Raw genomic sequence first — 7940 nt, 5'->3', positions numbered from 1 at the left:
ACACACATGCCCCTCTCTATCCCCTGTCCTCAACTAGGCACATTCATGAGGCAAAAATTCCCTGTACCTCATCATGGCCATGGGCATGAGGGAATGATGCTGGATCTTGACCTTAAAGAAACCATGCAGCTCTATGGGCATGAAGAAACCATGCCGCATGATGCCCATGAGGAAACCATGCAGCATGATGGTCATGAGGGAACTATGAGGCTCCATGGGCATGAGGAACCATGCAGCTCCATGGCCATAAGGGAATTATGCAGCTCCATGGCCATGAGGAGCCATGCAGCTTCATGTGCATGAGGCAGTATGCAGCTCCAGGGGCATGAGGAAACCATGCAACACCATGGGCATGAGGGAACCATGCAGCTCCATGGGCATGAGGACACCATGCAGCACCATGGGCATGAGGGAACCATGCAACTCTGTGTCCATAAGAGAACTATGTAGCTCCATAGGCATGAGGAAATTAAGCAGCTCCATGGGGATGTGGAAACGATGCAGCTCTATGTCCATGAGAAAACCATGCAGCTCCATGGGCATGAGGAAACCAAGCAGCACCATGTACATGAGGAACCATGCAGCATCATGACAATGAGGAATCAATGCAGCTCCATGGGCATGAGGGGACCACGCGGCACCATGTATGAGGAAACTATGCAGCACCATGGGCCTGAGGAAACCAGGCAACTTCATGGGCATAAGGAAATCATAGATCCATGGCTATAAGAACAGCAAGCAGCTGCATGGCTAGAAGGAGATCAAACAGTACCACGATAGTTGCTTACTGTTCACAACTTTTAGTCCATCTGGTAGTCTGAGTCTTTAGAAACTGCATATCCATTTCCTAGGTGAATTAACTTCTATTTCATGTCTTTTAAACTGGGTTCTTGCCTTTTGACTGGATTAGTAAGTTACTGGACCACCTAAGCCTTTTTCCTTATCAGAAACAGTATCTTTCTTCCTCAGTATTGTGAAATGAGTGCAAATAACCTGAATGTATTAGTCCATTTTTACACTGCTGTAAAGAACTACCTAAGACTGGGTAATTGATAAAGGGAAGAGGTTTAATTGACTCCCAGTTCTTCACAGCTGGGGAGGCCTCAGGAAACATATCATGGTGGAAGGTGAAGGGGAAGCAAGGCACATCTTACATGATGCCGGGAGAGAGAGCGAGAGCGTGAGGAAGTGCCATAGTTTAAAACCATCAGCTCTTATCAGAACTCATTCACTATCTTGAGAACAGCAGGGGTGAAATGGCTTCCATGATCTAATCACCTCCCACCCTCAACATGTGGGGATGACAGTTTGAGATGAAATTTGGGTGGAGATACACAGCCAAATCGTATCACTGTGCTTGCAGAAATGGCTTGAAAATCTCTTCTTCTATTCTCATCAACATACCTCTGACAGCATGATTTCTTTTTTTATGTTCTCGTTGTAGAAAGAACTGCAATGTAGACTAGATAAGTTAACAGGGAATAGCCAGTTCGTTGGTATCATTAAAGAGTTTAAATATTGATGTACACAGTGGCTTAAAGAGTGAATATAGGGTTTTAATATGGAGAATATCTATTTCATAAGAACTAATGAGATGATATATGTGACTGTACCATACACAGTTCATGGAATCGAACAGGTGCTCAATGTGTTTGTGTTTCTTCATTTATTAACTCCTGTGCCAAGACTCTTGATGAGGGCTTCCAGTACAACATGCTGGGAGTCCTTGACCATGTCACTGGTAAGAGTATGACCCATTTCATTGATAGTGGGTTACAATATTTTCTTTTATTTTCTAAGTAACTGAGAATACAGCGGTCTTATTAGCAGGAAGTTCAGAGTTTGTTCTGATCTTTGCTCACTCATGTAGGTAGTAAAAATTATTTAAACATATTTTTCTATTTATTAACAAACATTAAAAAGTATCTACTTCCATCAGTGAATGAATGGCTACACAAAATGCAGCCCATATAAACAATGGAATACTATTCATTCTTAAAAATGAAGACAATTCTGATACATGCTACAACGCAGATGAACCTTGAAAACATGATGCCAAGAGAAGTAAGTCAGATGCAAAAGGACAGATAATGTATGATTCCACTTATGGGAGATACGATAATAGGCAAATTTACAGAGACAGAAAGAACAGTGGTTACCAGGCATTGAGTGGAGGGGAAGAAGGAGTTACAGGGAGTACAGAGTTTCTGTTTGGGATGATGAAAAAGTTCTGGAAATGAATAATGTTGACCGTTGCACAAAATTGTGAATGTACTTAATACCATTGGATTGCATGCTTGAAATGGCAAATTTTATGTTAGGCATATTTTATCACCACCACCACCACCACACACACACACACACACACACACACACACACTGACTATATGCTGGAGGAGAGTAGTGGCTCTTTGGAAAATAAACAAAAGCCTTATCTATAGCATTGGCTGATCTCTATGGTGTAAATGCTTCCTCTGAGGCAGATTTCGAGCTATCAACACAATGACTCTGAACTTGGAATTGGCAAGAGAAGAGCAACATCGGCTCTTCCGAGTCAGTAGGAGCTGACTTCAGCCCACTCCTGTCTGGAAAATGAGAAATTTGGTATAACTTGACTTTTTCACTGCTTTCCCCACTTGCCACTTTTTGTGGTACGTTGGCATTTTAAATTAAGATTAGAAAATTATTATTTTTATGTTAAGTAATGTAATGATAATTTGAAATTTGTATTAAATTTTAATGTATATGTTAACTTTGGAGACTACATTTTACTGATCACCAGTTTTTTTTTGTTCTTTTGTGTTTTTTTTTGAGATACTCTGGCACCCAGGCTGGAGTGCGGTAGTGTGATTACGGCTCACTGCAGCCTTGACCTCTCAGTCTGAAGCAATCCTTCCACCTCAGCCTCCTAAGTAGCTGGGACCACAGGTGTGAACCACCACACCCAGCTAATTTTTATTTTTTTGGAGAGATGGGGTCTCACTATGCTTCCCAGGCTGATAACTCCAGGGTTCAAGCAATCCTCCTAACTTGGACTCCCAAAGTGCTGGGATTACAGGTGTGAGCCACCATACACAGCCCCAACTTGTTTCAGAGGGGTGCATTTTTCCCGGTTCTTCAGGTTTCCCCTTATTTGATTTGCTTTATTGCTTTACATGAATTTTTTTTCCTGTTTGATCATCTTACAGAGTGATGTCAATTTCTCTATTGGTAGTTGAAATGGGTCTGATGGAGGGAATGTGGATTTTGTTTATTTTGTTTATTTCAGGCACATAGAAAGAAGAAAGAGAAAAGGAAAAGGTTAGGTTGTCAGGAGCCTTTAATTTACCAGTTAGTCTAGAGATCTCGCATGCTAGCGGGTAAAGGCTGGGAAGTAGAACCAGAATTTATTTCCATATTTGTTGAGGTAATCAGACTTCAACAAGGGCAATGCCACTTTTTCTGGTGTGGCAGGGTTGTTCTTAAAATGGGGTAGTGATGGCAGTGCTCCTATACTTGGCCAGCATGGCAGCGTGAGCTGATTTCTTAGGTACATTTGTCCAATGCGTGAGAGAAGTCATGGGAACAGCCTACTCTTCCCCTATCTAGTTTCCTTTGCATAATGGTTTGAAATACCTCGATGTTTCTTGGTTGAAGATGCCACACATTATTCTTACATAAAATTTTGCTTTTACCTTTTAAATTGGCACTGGGAATGGGACATGACAAGATTTCTTTACGTGGAAATCTAAAAAAGAAGGTCATAAACTAAATGTCTGAGGTCAGAGGTGGCAGTTCCATGCTGCTGAGAGCCTGATGTCTGTTTCTTACCAGCGCTGGCTTTTCCAACAGGCTAGTCCTTGCTCTTTCTGTATGGATCCTATGTGGGGCTGTGTGGATCCCACTGTTGCATCAGTGTAACTGATAACACTTACTTCATTCATTTGGGGGTACAAATATGATCCTGTCACCTTAATATTGTCAAATTCACTGTTTAAGACCCCAGGTATCCTGGTTGGAAGCTATCCAGTGTTTGCCTTAAGACTTCTGCCCCTACTTCAAAATTTCCAAGAACTCCAAAGCTTTACTCTGTCCAAATTTAGTGAATTATTTAAGGATTATTTCTCCTTCTATTAATAACACCGTAATTAGAGGGAAGTGGGAAACCTGATCACTGCTTCATATTAGCTCATGGCACTGCTGTTGAAACCGGGTCCTCTAGATGCTGGTGTTTCCCTTTGCAATATGTTGAATGTTCAAGTTCGTGTGCAGACCACTGTGGAATCTCAAAGTTGGGCTCGAGATCATTATTCCCGTGGTCCATACTTAAACATCTCCTAACAACACTGTGTTAGGATGGCTGCGTCCCAGGAGGCTTCTAGTAGCAGTATGCATTGTGCTATTACCAGGCCTCCTGACTCCCAAGTCTCAGGCCTGTTGAGCCCTGGTCACTAGCCTAGATTATACCTTTCCACAGTTAATTGTATTCCAGAGGCCTTGCCTTTCTTTACTCTGGGGCTTTTTCTGGGCCACCTTGGTCTATCCTCATGGTTCTCCCATGAGAGAACAGGGTTTGGGGGATCAGGTCCTTCTCTCCTGCAATATGCGATATACAGATCAGTCCACTTTATTTAGCAGACACGGGCTCTGCTTGCCAGTGGATATCGTGTGGGGTCTGACTTGGCAAGGCACAAATATTCCTATTGTAATCTTCTGCCAGAGCAAAAGTCCATGCTCATTCTTCACAAGAGAGAACACTCAAGTGATTCTTTGAAGAAAAAATCATCTAGTTCAAGGTACTACTCTGCCCCTATCTATGTTGAAAAGCAGCTGGCAGAGACTGTTATTACAAAGGCAGATGTAACTCCTTTTCTGGGATTGTTTCATCTTTATGTTTATTCTATGATATGAGAGAGCATGGCTAATATGGGCACATGGAGTCACAGTATTAGAAAAGGCAAACAGGTAAGTGATAGAGTCAGAATTTGATTCCATCTCCCTGACTCTGAGGCCAGTGTGTATTCTGTCAATTGGCAGTTGTTATTGGGTACCGCTGTGTGCTAGACACCGCACTTGGTAGGTGCTGGGGATACAAGGAGAAGACATGGTTCTAGAGAGGAAGTTAAACTGAAAGAAAGAAAACGTAAAGGTGTGAACAGAGCACTATGAGAGCACATGAGAGAGGGCATTTGAGTGGGGGTTTCCTGGAGAAGGAGACGTCCAAGTTGAGTCTTGAAGGAAAAATTGGGTAAGGTGAGTAAAGGAAAGGAAATAGGCTCCTGATAGTGAGATAAAGCAGCAAGCGCTGATTGCAGAGCTTCCTGGTTACCATGAGGTACTTTTTTATTAGGATAGAGAGCAGCTGCTGTGTAGAGGCTTTCTAAGTGTTTCTATTTATTTCTTCTTTCTTTTTTTTTTTAAACACGGCTTTATTGAAGTGTAACTGATATCCAGAAAGCTGCACATATTTGATGTATACAATTTAATAAGTTTGTACATATGCATACACCTGTGAAACTATTACTACCATCAAGAAAATAAACATATCCATGCCTCTTTTTTTCCATGGTAAGAATACTTAACCTGAGATCTACCCTCTTAACAAAATTAGGCACACATTACAGTATTGTTAACTATGGGCACCATGCTGTACATCTGCATAACTCTAGGACACACTCATCTTGCATGACTGAAGCTCTATACCCATTGAACAACAACTCCCCCTTTTTTCCCCCTCTTCCAGCCCCCAACAGCCACCATTGTACTTTCTGCTTTTATGAGTTTGACAATTTTAGATACCTCATGTAAGTGGAATCATACAGTATTTCTTTATAAGGGCATATTTATACCTACTGGAAACCAGTTTGTTGCAACTGATTGCCATTTGAACTTATGGGACACATTGGTTTGTGTAAGACTAAAACAACAATTCTGAACCCATTATTGCCTGGTTTTCATTTCCATTCTTTTAAGTCCCGTATCATCAAAGTTATAGTTATTCTAACGTATTTTTGAGCAGTGTTTGTAAATGGACTGATGTTAGTTGAGTATGTGACATGTGTTTGGTTCTTTATATCAATGTTCTCCTGATGTGTGTATTATTACCTTTGTTATAGACAGGAAAACTGAGGCTCAGACAGACTAAATATGCTGAAGGTTGCACAACTAAGTGTATCAGCTGGAGCAGTAAGTGTGTCAGCTGGAACACAAACTCAGACCTAGCTGCTCATTCCAGGGCAATACCCAGAGCTCTCACTACCATCCTCTGTGTTGCTGGAAGTCTGAGTTGCTGACAGAGAACACTATTAATTATATGTGAGTGAAAATAGACCGAGGGGCATTAAGCAGGTGTGACCATAAAAACTGCTTCTGTTTCTGTGGATTTAATTATCTCCCACTATTGGCTTGAATTGGTTGTGAACGCACTGATAGAAGGTAATCAAAGAGCTGAATGAACCTGGCAGTTGTAAACGGAAGCGCAGGGTCCCTGTCAGGCTGGTACAGAAGTGAATGCATCCATTGTTTTTAATAGGCCAACTATTTGTCTCTTGTTCCCTAGGAGGCAATTGGAAGAGACATGCTGATAGCTCCCCTTGGGACATTAACCGGAATCATATTTGTAAAGTGAAGCTTAAGTTGGTCATTTTATTCCGAGTTCACAAAAATAGGAGGCGAATGGCAGTGGGAGCAAAGACACAATTTCTAGTTCATCAAAGATCACAAATTGTATTAGTGCAATATTTTCATTGTAGTTATTACTTTGTGGCATAGTGATATAAAATGTTCACTTTAGATAAATCTCTATTTTCTGGTGGTTTTAAGGCAAATCTTTTCTACTGTAATGATTATTTTAATGACCAATGTGGACATTTTCTCCTTGCCTAGTTTTCTGATTTCTCAGCAATATAATCCCATGATCCACATTTAGTTTGTACTTTCTAGGTGATCAACACAGCTGCTTTGTCTGCGGGTCGTGGATAGCCTCTTGAACTTCTGACCCGTATGTTTTGACTGCCTTATGGTCATGACTTAATTTTGAAGATAACATTTGGCAAGTCAAAGGAAAAGAGTGAACTATCCCATATGTTCCTTTAATACTACTTCTCAAGGTTGAGAAAGAGAAACTGAAATATGCTAAGTCAGAAAAGAAATTCATGGCAATGGAAACCAGTTTGGGATACGGCTATTCTGAAGGTTCAGAGATGTATTTATTTCCTGGAAAATCAAGTTGCAACTGTCAGTTAACCTATAAGGATCCCTATCAATAGAGGAGAGGAGAGAAGAGGAACAAGATAGGTTTTCAGTGCCTCGGTGCATTGTGCTATTCTCATCAACCATCACATTATGAATTTAATGAAGTTACTCAGATAACTATAAGTCAAATTAGAGTTCAGTGTGTTTTCAATTGAATTATCCAGTTTGATTATTGACATGTACAATATTTAATTAAATTTATTACCACTAATACAGTATAAATGAAATCTGGCTTGATTTTCAAAGCAATAGTTTTACCTAGGAATATGAATAATAACTGGATATGGCAGTACTCAAAAAGAAACCTTTTTTCACAGATATCTCATTCTTTGTCATAACAACATATATGACTGTTTAACTGGGCAACCATTTGTTTATAAAGCTGTTATCATGTTCCTAGCACTGTGCTAGAGTCTGGGGTTCCTGTAACGAGTAAGAAAATCCCTTGCTTTCCAAAAAACTCATAGTCTTTTTTATTGAAGGGTTGAATTATTTATCTTTAGTAAATCGAAATGTGTTTTAAGTGTGCTTACCCAGTCTCCGAATTAAAGTTCTGGTTAATAAATTGTTTTGTAAAGAAAGAATTACTTTTGCCATAAGAAGAGCACTATAAGTTTACTCTTTTTGTATCCAGTTTCTTAATGTAGGGCTTTATAGCTAGTGTAGCTGCTTCTTAAAACAGGTGTTTCAAACAATGGAAGGGAGAG

The sequence above is a fragment of the Mandrillus leucophaeus genome, unplaced genomic scaffold (genome assembly GCF_000951045.1).
Source record: "Mandrillus leucophaeus isolate KB7577 unplaced genomic scaffold, Mleu.le_1.0 Scaffold1200, whole genome shotgun sequence".
In the NCBI taxonomy this organism is placed as follows: Eukaryota; Metazoa; Chordata; class Mammalia; order Primates; family Cercopithecidae; genus Mandrillus; species Mandrillus leucophaeus.
Note: the sequence above shows the minus strand (reverse complement) of the source record.